The 13,986-nt window shown below is 40.9% G+C and overlaps 1 protein-coding gene across 10 annotated transcripts in view; it reads left to right on the top strand.

Moving 5' to 3' along the window:
• Positions 1-13,986, top strand: part of fbrsl1 (fibrosin-like 1) — a 300,036-nt gene that overhangs the window by 191,180 nt on the left and 94,870 nt on the right. The window lies entirely within an intron of this gene.

Here is a 13,986-nt window from a genome sequence, read left to right as displayed (position 1 = left end):
AGCAGTCTGTCTTTCTTTTTCTTCAAATTGTTTTGACAACTGAATTGCTATTAATTTCATTTAAATTCTTATTCTTTATGCTTGTTTCAGTTAAATACTTGAAGAAAAAACATAGCAAATGGGACAGTGACTCCTTCTTACACATGCAGTAGCAATTAAACAGACCTAGAAAAAGGTACTATAATTTTAACCTCAGTGACACATCCATTAAATATCAAGGCTCAGGTTCATTGCAATCAATGAAGTTAAGTGTATGTAAGTGTGTAGTGCTAATGCACATATGTCAGTCTTACAACATTATTTTAACATTACATGAAGTACACAATCTTCATTTTATTGTGACTAAATGGTTAATCAATAAATGAGGAATGGAATCAACCTCTTTTTTATATAGCCTATGCAGTTTAAAAACAGAAACTGCCTGTTACTGTAGGAAGACTGAAGTGAATTTCAGCCATGTCTTCATTTACGTAGACATGTTTAATGTGCAGATAAATTGAGTCAGTCCATTAAATCTAATCAGCTTGGTGCCCTGTTTTCATTGGAATGCAACTTTAAATTTCAATCAATCAGTCTCGGTAGATTTTAATCAAATAATATCCTATTTTTTTAACACAATCTTGCTAGGTTTGGATGGTGATTGAAAAAAATTAGAGCACTTTAATATTTAAAGTGATATTTTTAGAATGTCTAGACGGTTTTCTTCTGATCAGTTTTGTAGACGTTGCTTCAGTCACGCAGTTTGGTTGTTTTAGAAATGTCCAAAAGTGTCTTATATTGTGGAAATGTTCCAAGACATTCGTCTTGGTTAGTAGTCTCGGTTAGTAATAAAAAATCACTAATAACAAAAATCGTACTGCAAAACCATTGACGAATGTATAATTAATATGGGAATGTACACACAGTACTTAGAGGCACTGTAGTTCTCATTTCTTGTATCACTGTCACATAAGCTTAATACAATAGTTCATTTGAATAACCTGGAAAGAATGATGAGAGCAGTGTAAAATATGGAAATTAGTTGTACTTCACAGTCATTGTGGGAAACTGAACCAACTGTTTATTTGCTGAAGAAAAATATTTTGGGGTCTGTCAAGGCAGATCTGCAAATGAGCTAAGGTGTCTTCTTGGCAAATTACTCAAAAAAATGCATCCCCTGTGCCAATTCTGTTACAGTTTTTACATACCTGTTAAGTTGTGACTGAATGGAATGAGATAGGAATCATTATCTTTTTAGAAGTACGCCTGAGTTCAGTGGAAAAAGGCTTGTGGCTTACCCTTTCCGTAACCCACTGATAGCAGCAGAATTTGCATTAACTGTAGCGTGACAGTAGATGGGTTTGTATTCCTTCTCATTGAACAAAAAGGGAAAGGAAGAAAGCCTCTGTGCTTGCTAGACATGACAGGACTTGGGTTCAGGACTGCTCTAGCACTGCCTTGAAGGCCTCCGTGTGCCAAAGGGCAGAAAAGGTAGGCGTTAACATCTCTCGGCTCCCTTGGCTCTGAGCCAGCCTGCCGCCTATGGGTTGTGGCCAGGTTGTCACCAACACAAACCGGCTGTCAGGCTGGCTGGCTGTGACTGCAGATAAAATTAACCAACATTAACCTGGCCAGAGACGGGCCCCTTCAGCAGGTTGAACTCATCCCCAGTGGCAGCACTTCTTTTTTTTTGGGGTCTTAAATGAAAAGTGTTTCTCAATTTGCCAAAGCATTTTCAGCTCAGTTTGGGGGCTGAACAGCTTCATGATTAACTCACGGTGAACTCCCTAGTGGGTGGTAAGAGGCCAACAAAAACACCACCTCTCTACTGCTTTGCACAAATTCTTTTGCTACTGCAGAGGAACCCCGCTGCTCTCACTTCAGAAAAGGAGAATTACGGCTTAGTGGAGAGAGATTTGTGTCTCTCTCAGTAGGGGAGTGTAGTTTTGGGGGAACTCCTAGCAGAAGTGCTAAAAGGTGGATTCCCTTTCCTTCTCGGCGCATGTTTCTGATGGATTGAAACACTACAAGGATTAAAGAAATGTCAGAGAAACTCAGCCTGTGTATTTTGGTGTCAAGAACTTGAGAAAGAGATGAGACCAAGCATACAACAGCATATAACATATTTGAAGCTGGTGTATTTTCACCTCTGTAAATGGCGTCCTGTCTGACCAACACAGTGAATAAGTTATAGATCCTCATGTTGTCCATATGTATCTTACAGAGCTCTGCAAACTTGGCTGCTTTCTTGCAACTAAAAACAGTGACTTCTAAACAGCAAACATGAAACAGCGGCGTTATTGATTTCACAGAAGTTCTGGGCATTTTGAACTGCTTAAAAATAACAGGTGCTTTTATTTTTTTTTATAGAGAACCAAGTGAGTTTTGGGTTAAATCCTTTTGAATTCCCCTATTGTATGAATTTTAACTGATTTTAATTGACGTTGTGCAGTCAGGTATGCCAAGAAGATATAATCACTGGCACAAATTTGCATAAAACTGTTCCGTGAAGTATTTCATGGAAAATTCCTTCACAGAAATTGTTCTGGAGATGTCCCGGCTCTTTTTGGCAAACTGTTGTCTCATATGTATTGCTTGTTAAGTCTGATTGGTCAAAGATTTACCCTAGATCTTATGAGACAACTTGTGTTGACATGACATTCAAAAGCTCTTTTTATGCACTTAATGCATAAAGGCAGCACCCAAGTTCATCAGAGTAGCAGTCAGACACCAGTAGGCTCGTCATGAGTGTCCATTTAATTGATTTTAATTAACATCAGCAGATCCGAAGTGGTCCAAGTTGAGACCACTAACAGAGGGTCTTTTGTGAGTGAAACCTAAAGAAAACCCACAAATCCAGCAGCATGTGCCTGTCTTGGATGTGCGTGCGTGCATGCGTGCGTGCCGTCATTTGAATCACGCCATGGACAATGCGGGGTTTCATGTTTGTGATTTAGCATTCCCCATTTCAAAGCATGTGCTGCAAACTGATCACACTGGGTTCATAAAACAGGCAACAAGCACTGCCTGTGTTTCAGCAGTGTGTTGTTGTAAAGCCCTGATTCAGCTCTCCCATTTGTGGGCGAGTGTGGAAAATGCTGTACACATTTGCAATCCATATGGATTGTGTTATCTTCACAAGACTTTTAACAGTTTCTTCAAAAGGTGCTGGGGATGCAACATGGATAGTGCTGGTCAGAACCATTTTAAATGCGTCATGAGAAATTTGTTAGGAATCCTTTATAAAGCGTGATCATGTTGGTACCATTCTTGCAACATTTTATCCATCTGAAATTAATGCATTAGTCTTCGCAGAGCTGGGTCTTTGGATTATTTTAAAAAGATCTCTTTACCGAGAGTTAGCTGAAGATGTGCAGTTTATCAAACCCATTTTCTCTGTTCTGCTGTCATGTTGATTTAAATCTTAAAACAGAACTGAGCTTATCCTGCAAGATAAAGGCATCATGAGGGTCTCATTATGAAAGAATGTGGAAATTTTAACTTATGTAGAACTTACAGAAGAATTACGTGTTGGTGACATAGTAAGAGACTGAAGTAAAATTCCTAAAACGAAATTGGAATGATATATATTTCCATGCTCTAGATCTGGAAGAATGATTGGTATTATCATCATTGTCAAGTAGTTTTTTAGTTTTACTCTAATGATAATGGGTTTATCATTCCACACAATAATTTCATTAAAGTGAATTTAATAAAAGAGCAATTTACGATATCTAATGTGCCACATGATCTCCAGCTGAACTTCCAAGGATTTTTTGCTCTTGAAAACACTTTATTTGTTACATAATTTCAAAAGAGTTTAAGCTCCATGCAGAGTTGAAGTGTGCAAAATCATAATGAGACCAAAGTTTTCAAAGAGTACAGTGGGTTTTTCTTTTGTGTGCAGTTTTTATAGACATGTTGTACAGTAAAGAAAACAAATTAAGAAAGGATCTTTCATGAGAATCCTGAAATCACATGAGAATCACATGAAAGAACATATAACATCTCTCTATAAATACTCCTAATCTTAAAAAAATATATATTACTATTAAACCTTTGTATTGGATTTTTTAAGTGTCACACATCTCACCAATCGCTGCAGCAATAAAAACTTTCAATTTATAAGACTAATTCTCTCACTTTCTTAGAAATTCTTTGCATTTTCTGCTTTATTTGTGTCACAATCCCTGCTTATTTCTATATATTCAACTAGTTCGATTGAATATAAAATGTAAAAACTTATAGGTCAGGTAATATGTATATATACAGTCAATGACAGAGTTTAAATGGCTGTAATCTGGCTGATTGATTCTTGAATCAGTCTGTGACCTTGTTTAATATTAGATCTATTCATTTGTATCTCATCGGTTTTTGCTAGGTACCTCTTAATTTAACCAGGTTTCTGTGGCTAGCCTGAAGTGTGCTTTAGTGCTGAAGTATCTAGTAGCCTGCCAGAGATGACCCTATGAAACACCTGCAGATCGCCTTTCCTTCTTCCAAGTGCCTTTCTGACAAGTACTACACAAGAGGCTGCAAACGCTGAGAGCACTCCACACCTCCAACAGTTACGACTGCTTCGCTCTTCCTTCCTTATGGGTGCGCGCTGCTTGACCTTTTGCACAAGACGAGTTGGAGAATCATGATGAAATAAGCACTGTCTGGGAGATCAAAGAGACTCCCCTCCTCTCCCTGCCTGAGAGCAGACAGATCAGGTATCAGTTTTGACTGGGATATGATGTAGTCAGCCAAGTGTGTTCAAGTCGGCAGCGCAGTTCGAGGCAGGATGCCAGTTACCCTCCTTTCTCCTCCAGACCTCGAGACCATTTGATTGGATGCAGCTTGTGTCAGCGCAGGATGTCTGCTGTGTAGTCGCTTCAGTGGAAGGATGGCCATTTTCTTTGATTAATAATAGAAGGAAAAATGGTTGCCACTCCTTTTGGTTGGAAATGACTCTCCCAAAGCGTGAGGCTGTCTTTTGAAACCCAAAGCCATCTGTCTGTGTCTCTTCTCCGGATCTGCACGGTTCTTTTGTGTCCTGCAAGTAATGCAGCAGCTCTTTTCTCTCCCAGGACTGGAAAACGAGCAAATTTTTTCAAACCGCTCCTTTGTCTTTCTGCAGGCTGACACGTGTGTATGTCCACGTCCCAGGGTTTCTCACCAGCGGGAATTTTTTATGTCTTCATTAATCTGATCCCACCAGGATACAGCGACTACACACTTTGACAGACTCAGAAAAAGATGCTGAAATAAGTTTTGTTGCTACTATTATGCTTGGGCAGTTGACGTCACAGAACATTTTTGAATACACAAGTATTGGAAAAGGCTAAGAAACACTGGCTTAGACCTGCCAGGCACCTGCAAGAGTTCGGTGTCGATAGAGATATAAAAGGGCCGCTGTTGCTCCTGTGAGGCACTGTGGGGCCTTCAGCACATGAAATGATGAACAGCCTTGAGTGATGGGGTGGTAAAGGAATGTGTCTGCCCTGCCTCCTTCTTCCCATGTGGCACACGGGTTATAGACATAACATCAAGTTATAAACCAGCGCCAGTTCAAAAAGCGTATAATAAAAAAGTGCTGATCGTTTTCCATCTTCCTTAACCACTTCCTCAGGACAAGTGTCCTTTTAAACATGCTCATACTGCATCCCTGGCACCTGAGCAGGAGGTCATCTCTGATGAGGATACACCAGTGCTTTGAAGAAGCACGCCTACCAGTAATGTGAACACCCTTTCCTCTCCGGAAATGGGGGTTAACAGTAGCTTCCCCACGATTGTCTCTTGACAGTCTATGGGTGCGCTTTACCATTCTCATCTTTGATAACAAACAGCCCACCCACCAGGCCTGTGACAGGCCTAATGCCTTTTTTTATGGAAAGAAAAAATAGATGGACTTAATGTTTCAACACAAGTGATCATCTGTCCTCATCTCTTTAATGAAATTAGATTAAGTGCACCTGGGATATCGCTGAGAAGGCAAAATGCCTTGCCGCCTTCTTTAATTTAAAACCAATTTGCTGGGGAATATTCTCTTAAACTAGGAAGCTGAGCAAATTCAAAAAAAAGAGAGAGAAGGAAAAAATCAAATCGGACTGGCGCTGACGAGCTTAATTCCAGTCCCTACAGGCAGTGTAAAATTATAACTGACAAATGTGGTGGTGATTTTAATATGTAGATGTCATTTTTCCCCCTTCATTTTTGCAATGCACTGCTGGAAGGCACAGCTTTTATCAGCTGGAGTTATGATTTCACATCCTTTGGAGCAGTGCTGGTCTGTGATCTATTTTTTTTTATTTTATTAGAGTATTTTCAGTGTTTTCCCTCCTACTGTCATGATGGAGATAAGATCTTTGTTTTTTTTTCCCATAAAATACATCTGCTATATATTGAACACACTGATATGCATCACTTCCAGAGGGCACTGCTAGGATTTAGATCTGAATTCCAGACATACAGTATCACTGAACATCACAAGTATTTTGATGATTGGATTATCTTTTTAAATAGCAACGCGTAAAACCAAACAAAGACATTTTCAGCAGCATTCTGTGTTCTGGTGATAGTTTCTGGATGTAGCCATTTAATCATTGGGTAAATTCAATTATAAAAAAGGCTCCAAATCAAAGATGTGTGGGCTGTGTTGGTGATGACGTTTGTGACCAAATTCCAGAGGTCCTGAGACAGAGGAAAATCATCCTGATTTGATGTGGTCACTCATGTGTCCAGCTGAAGCCTAGTTATATTATGGATTCATGTAGGCACTAGCTAACATGGTCTTTGGTGAGAAATTACCAAAAATATTTTCAAATTAATAGTTATTAATGCAGTATGTCTTCTTTTAACACTGCAATATCTGTGACTGGTATTTTGCTGTTGTCGTCTACACAGTGGTTTCATAATGAATGGGTTGTGTGCATTTGCACTGTAATGGATATCTGTAAATGAAAGAATTTCTGTAGGCTTGGAGGGGAATGCAGAAGACACAGTAGAGCTGAGGGTTAACTGCAGATAAAAGCTCCTGGGTTCTGGGTTTTGAAATTGGCCTACAACAAAACGGGCAAGCCATTTAACAGTGCAATGCTTTATGACTGAACATGTTATGCCATTTCCACTACACTCCCATCATTAGTTGAAGAAGAGCATTGGATGACTGTCATTGATGGAGTCGACCCATTTCTTCCGCCGATAGCTTAAGGTTTATACATTTATATTCTGTTATTCTTTTGTTACACCTGGATTTTAGTCCTGATTAACCTTTGGAATTTGTACTGGGACACTAAGAGTTTCCACCAGGGGAAGGCAGAATTCTGTGCAAGAGCTCCTTGCAGTATATGTAGTGTGCCAGCCAGTGCCGAGCTGCTCCTTCACCCATGTTTCAGACAGAGCAAAGAAGGGGACCTTGAAGCCAAGGCTGTGGGATTCCACACAAAGGATCTCTGTGTTACTTGAGGCGTGTAACTGAAGCTCTGGCAGGCCTGGGGCAGAGTCAGTTGAACGGTTTGCCCATTCCTGGGGCCATCACAGCCTGTTATATGAGTGTTTTTATTAAGGTTAGTGTTTGAATAACAACCAACCACTATAAACATTTTTCCACATCAGTAATAAAAGTGAAATTGAGTCCATATTGCTTGCAGATGTCTTCTGTAAAAATAATTGTTTTTGCGCTAGATTTTAATGTTTCTGATCCCTGCATAAACATAATGCCTAAGTGCCTTTTATTCAATAAACATAGCCGGTCCCTAATTACTTGCACATTTTCAAAGTTGGAAAGAGAAAGTAGTCCCTGTGCTGGAACCAGACTGAGCTTGTACTCAGCTGGGAAAATCAAGGGGAGCTGACAGACAGCGGGGTCTGACGGTTTTATATAACAGTACAATAGCACCCTGAAGCTCAGACACCCCAACCTCACTTTTTGTATCAGTAATATTTTGTCTTTCTTCTCTCCCTGTTTAGATCCCTAAGGTCTATAAAATATAAAGACCAGTACCCAGAAAAATAGCTAGTGTTCAAAGTTAATATCCCTTATTAATGAAGGCTTTAGAGGGAAGACAGTCAGCTAGACTGCACTGTCTTCATGGTAGCATAATGCTTAGGAAAAAAAATGTAAGTACTGTATTTCATTTATGGCTTTATAATGGAGTTTGAAGCTTCCAGAGCTGAGTAACATCACCCATAATTAGTTAGCACTGTTGTCTAATTTGTCTTTGTTTCCCCCATTACACTACAGCAGTCTTTGGCCTCTTGTTTGAGTTTTACTGACAGTTTGATAAATCTCACTGAATTCCAATTTGCTGGGCTTCACTATAAAAAAAAAAACACTGTCAGTGCATTTCAAACTTGTTTAAACAGAACTAAAAGAACGAAATATTGGACTTAATCTAATATTTAAAAGACATTGCAGAGCCCTCAGACATTGTAAAAAAATGTCAATATATAACTGCACTATTCTCATATATCTACTTCAGGTGGGTGTTTTTATATATTTAAATGTCATAATTTATTTTCTTTCTTTTTTTTTGGCACTTTCTGTCCCGTGAAACCAACCGGAAAGAAAAAATCTGCTTGGAGCTTGAGCATGACAGCCTCAGTTGACAGTAAACGTCAAACCTCCAGTCAATCAGCCTGAACCGTTTTTGCTTCCAGAGGAAATTTCCGGGGGTTTGTGTGATGTGGAGAAGCTCTGGGCTGGGAGGAGCAGTCCTGGCTTGCCTGGAAAGGGCCAAACGTACCGGCCAGCTGCCTTCAATTAAGTTAAAATGCAGCGGCTGATTTCTTCATGCAGCCACGGTCCCTTTGATCTGCCTCTGCAAAGGTGCGGAACTTGAAAGATTACAGGAAAAAATAATTATTGTATCAAAGAGGCCTCTATAAAACTTTATAGGGATTTAGGAGAGCAGGGGGCCAGGGGAGCCGGGTTATTACAGCACTTGTGTCTCACAGGGATTTTCAGGATTTTCTATGAGCAGAAACTCAAATAATATGGAATAATATGGCCTCTGCTTTACCTAATTTTAAGCTTGTTGTTTAACTCATAACCCTTTTGTTCAGTATCCTTTCTGATAATTTGCCAGTACATGTGTTTGACACATGCAAAAAAGAATTCTTGACCTTCATCACTGCGTTCAAGTGTTCTGGGCTGAGTTGTGAACGGTTTTCTGTAGTTATTATCATAATAATAATAATAATAATAATGTTTCTTTATTAGCCCTATACAATTTCTTGCATTAGTCTTTGTGCATACCCCAGCTTTTCTCCATGGAGACACAGACACACAGACAGGGAGAAGCTTGGGGTCAGAGCGCAGGTTCTGCCATTGTACGGCGCCCCTGGAGCAGTTAGGGTTAAGGGCCTTGCTCAGTGGCCCAACGGAGTAGGATTCCTCTGCTGGCCGAGGGATACAAACCAGCAACTTTCCAGTCACAGGCGCAGATCCTTAGCCACAGAGCCACCGCTCCGCCCACAGGTGTTATATACACCTGAAGACTGCTCCACAGCCGAAACATTGTGTTTCTTTTGTTTTCAGCATGGAATAAACCTGTTACCTGTTCCGTTATATACAGTATGTGTGTGTAGCCTATATAGTATTTTAAGTCAGTCACACAAATAAATGACAAAACTATGACCATTTAATTTGTGCATGTACTTTTTGCCAGACGTGCTGGGATAATAGATACAGGTATACCGAAGGAGTTGGAGCTGCGAATCAGGTTGGGCGCCAGAGCTGAAATCTGGCATTGAACAGAATGGCCTGTCAGCGCCACTGATCGATTATATTGGCTCCGATTAAATTAATTTTCCTTCATTAGCAGAAACCTGCTGCGAACTCGGGGATCCCATGGAGATGGGGCCAGGAGGGGATTTTTGGTAGCGTCGGCCTGCCTCGGTGGTACCACATGGCCCAGACAGCCAGTAAATATACCGCTGGGGGGTTGCAGCAACGTTGCCAAGTGAAACAAGATGGATGTGCTTTGATGGGTAGAGGTGAAGCTAGCGACGTCATGTACAGTATAAATCCACCAACTTTCCTTCTGAGTAAGGATCATGTGTGTTGAGCCCTTTAGTGCACTGCGCCTTGCACATTTCTGAACATCCCACAATGAGATGGCCAAAATAAACACGTGCGGATTATATCCAAATGTGTTCTGTGGAATAGTAACTCAGTTGATGACAGCAGCACCTTTTAAAACCTAATTCCTGATGCATGATCTCAGGATACTCCTCAACCAGATCTGACACCTCTAATTATTTCTTAATTATATGATTCTTAGTATTTTTTTTTGCATGCAGCTGTTGTCGATCCATGAAAATTAAAGCATGTGTTCTGGGTTAAAATATCAGTCTTGCCTTCACAGCCCAAAGTCTCATTCCTGTTTGCATGATTTTTTTTTTCCCAGAGTGAGCATTTGCATTCACCAGAGTTGAGTCAGAACTTTCATCTGGCAAACTTTGATAGGGATTTGAAACATGGTAGATGACCATCTTTTAAGAACTCATTAATATTTACAAGTTTGTGGAGGTGAAGAAATATCCCACGTATCTTTTAAACTTTTCAGTGAAAGCTTGTGGGTGGTTTGTGTTATTCAAAATGTTGAATGTCTTCATAAGAATTTAATAAACTCTTGAGTTTCCTGATTCTGAAAAGAAAGGTCAAGCTGTCTTTGCAGAAAATGGAGAACTATACTTTAAATTTAGTATGAGATAGCGTACTAAAATCTAGTGTAGAAATACCACAGTATAGATGCTATTTTGCTAAGATCTTTGTAAGGGTTGAATAAAACTACTTTTTCTTGTTCAATGTGAGCATTAGATGTAAAAAACTCAAGAAACTGTTCACTATTCTATAAATACTACTGGATTAATAGTAAAGTCAAAAGATTAACAGACATTTACATTTTTGTGATGCGAAGCACAGCGCTTCTCAAGAGTCACGTAGTTTATTAAATTGGTTCAAAAGGAGAATGGCAAGCCAATGATAAAGATGTAGCATTCAGCAGAAAGCTGTGAAGATTCATCTGTGGTAATACATCCATCTGGTGTCTTCTACACTTCTAAACAAAATTGCATGAAAATATACTGCAAATAGTATTTTGGTTTGTGAGCATTTTCAGTACATTTCTGATAAAAAAACACAGTAGTTCTATAGCTACTCAGGCAAAGAATGACACATAGATTGCTATCATTTGGTTTAAAATGTTTCGCTGGACAGTAGATTCAAAATAATGGTAGAAAATCAAGAAGCTCTTTCAACTAGACCTGACATTTTGCTTAAAATACCTTGTTATGGAAAACTTAAAGTAGCTGGCTTACGAATGGACCGCAACTTTTAACAGGGAGAATAAGCGACTCAATAGCCCGAGCAGAAATTGTAGTAGCCGGAGGGCGGTAAGTTTTTCTGTCTGCTGTTGACGAGAGAGCTCTTTGATCAGAGGAGTGTCAGAAAATTCGTTCCACATCTGTACAGAGAAAACGAGCTGTAAACTGCCAAGAACCATTTTAATGATGGTTGGATTATAAAATAAAAAAAAGCATCCAGATGGCAGGCACTGCTGTGGCTGCGGTTGGTTTTTTAACTGCTTTTTTATTGGAAAAATATGGGGTGAAAAATTGCGTGGGGCTTATTAGGCATCCCACTGTGATGTAGCTCAGCTGGCCAATCTGTTCTGCGTGGCCTCTATCCAAACGTGCTTCCAGAAATTTTTAGCAGTGCCTTAAATCTGCAAGCTCCCAGCTTGTTAAATCTTTTTCTCCTGTTATTCTGGTGGTGGTGGGGCTCTCTTTTTTTTAGGCGCTATTTTAATTGACTAGACCAAAGTTGGAAGGTAAAAATGCTTCACAAAGAGAACGAAGAGAAGGGGTGGAGGGAGAAGGGAGCCTTTATGCTAATTAATATCAGGCAAAAACTAGCGTTTAGCCCCCTTAACGACTTAATTCCTGCATGATTTCATTAGCCTTTCGCTCTTCCTGACGCAAAACCAGCAAGCCTGATTAATCAGACAGGCTGCTTTCTGTGTTAATGTTGCTGACAGGGTCAGGGATAAAAATAGAAGCATCATCACTGGCTACTGGTGACTGGCTAAACCTGATAAATTAGGAGCCAAACAAGAAGAGAATTTGGATTTAGTATCAATTGGCAACTAGTGTTTTTACGCTGCATTAAGAAGCATTTTTTGGAGCACATTTCATCAGCAGAAGATTTCCATGCACAGCAGACCAGTACGATAAGGTTATAACAAGAGCCACAAAAGATAAGTGAAGAAGGAGCATTGCAGCTGACTGTCCATGACAAGTCTGATAGGAATGCTTTGTACATTTTGTCAGTTGTTCCTTTGTAAATGTTCATCACTTGCCCCAGATAACTAGAAGGCTCCAGATCACAAAGGTGTGAAGGATGCCTTCAGGATTTAGGTGTAGGATTCTCTTTTCATCAAGGGGAGCCAGTTAAGGCCTCAAATGGTTTTGCAAGCCGTCTTTTTCGGCCACTGTTTTTTTGGAGGTTTCAGAATAAGGGAGGCGACCTTTGTGGGATGAGGAAGATGCTCTCCTACCTCGACTTTCTTGTTTTAACGGAAAACTGCTCTCTCCCATTTCTTCGCTATCCTTTGAGGTGGATTTCAGTGAAAGAAGAGAAAGCTCCAGGCCTGTGCTCGCACCATAACCACTGGAGTCCCATCATGATGCTAGAGGCTACAAATCTGGGATCCGCGTTGTTTCTCTGCTGACTTTGTTTCAAGTCTGTGCACACGTGCTCACAAAACGCCGCCAGCTCACTGCAGGCTAACTCCTGCCTGAAAACAAATTCCTATCCAACCCCACCTCTCCCTTTTGACCAAGTTTAGTCAATTCAACTAACTGCCTCAGGTTTGTGTAGAAGCTACGGAAGAGTTTTTTTCCAGATTGATAGCAATAGATGGTTTTGCTGAGCTGCGTTTTGCTGAGGCAATTCACAAAGCTTGCTTCCTTCAGCGAATCTCGCTTATCGCCGGAGCAGGATTCATTAAAACGGGCAGCGGCGAGTCTGTCACTCCGTCTCTATTAGCAGTTTCTTACTTCTCCCCTCTGGCCGCCATTTTTCCCCAGCCCCCGATTCTCAAAGATGGGTGTCAGGACCGCACGTTGTGTTGTGGTGTTTACTTTATTATTACTCATATTATTGGTCTCGAAAGAGCCGTCTCCCATCCCAAAAAAGCCCTTGCGTCTGGTCCCTGCACGCGAGCCGCAGCGGTCTGCGCGATTATGACGGGAATTCTCAGAGGCCTCCTCGCTCGGAGGAGAAAGGGGGCCGCTGCCGACAGCTTAATGGACTAATTTGTAACAGCGAGTGGGAGAAACGAGTTGTCGGACGTGTTATAATTTGACAGAGACTGGCAGCCCAGAGGCAGAATGTGATGAATAAACCACCATGCTTTTTTTCCCTCCTTCTCTCCTTCAAATGCAGCCCTTATTTCTTTCCTGGAGGGGAGAAGACGGGAGGGGGTGGGTTGAATTCAGTACTTTGCGCCGCTCGAAAGCTCCAAGTGCCGTCAAAATTCTCTTTGCTACCTGCTCTGCTGGTCCACGAGGGACCGAGGCTCTCTATGTGGACGGGGAGCGTGTTGTGGGTAGCAGAGAAGAGAAGTGTACAGGGCTCCCAGGGACAGTTGGAAATGAATAGGACAAGTAATACGAGAGACTTCGTATCCTCCCCATAAGTTATTCATGATGGCCTTGAGGGGCAGAAAAGCACCAGGGCTTTTAACGTAGCATCTGATGATTTTAAAAACCCGCTAAGAAAGTGTTATTGTAAAGCAGAAGGAACATTAGCAGCACAGTCCCGAGTGGGTTCTCTGTGACATTTTCATGGGAAGGGGTGGGGAAACATGGACAGTCTCTGTAGACACCAACTGGCACAGGTTGTGTGTGCATCACCGTGCCTGCCTCTCCATTTAGACTTCATTCTTCTGCCTAATGAGGTGTAGTTGTGGTGATGCCACCAAACTAGGTCACCTGAGTACAGGGACTGCACAGGTG

The sequence above is a fragment of the Lepisosteus oculatus genome, chromosome 22 (assembly GCF_040954835.1).
Source record: "Lepisosteus oculatus isolate fLepOcu1 chromosome 22, fLepOcu1.hap2, whole genome shotgun sequence".
Classification (NCBI taxonomy): Eukaryota; Metazoa; Chordata; class Actinopteri; order Semionotiformes; family Lepisosteidae; genus Lepisosteus; species Lepisosteus oculatus.
This window is presented reverse-complemented; position numbering and strand designations above follow the sequence as displayed.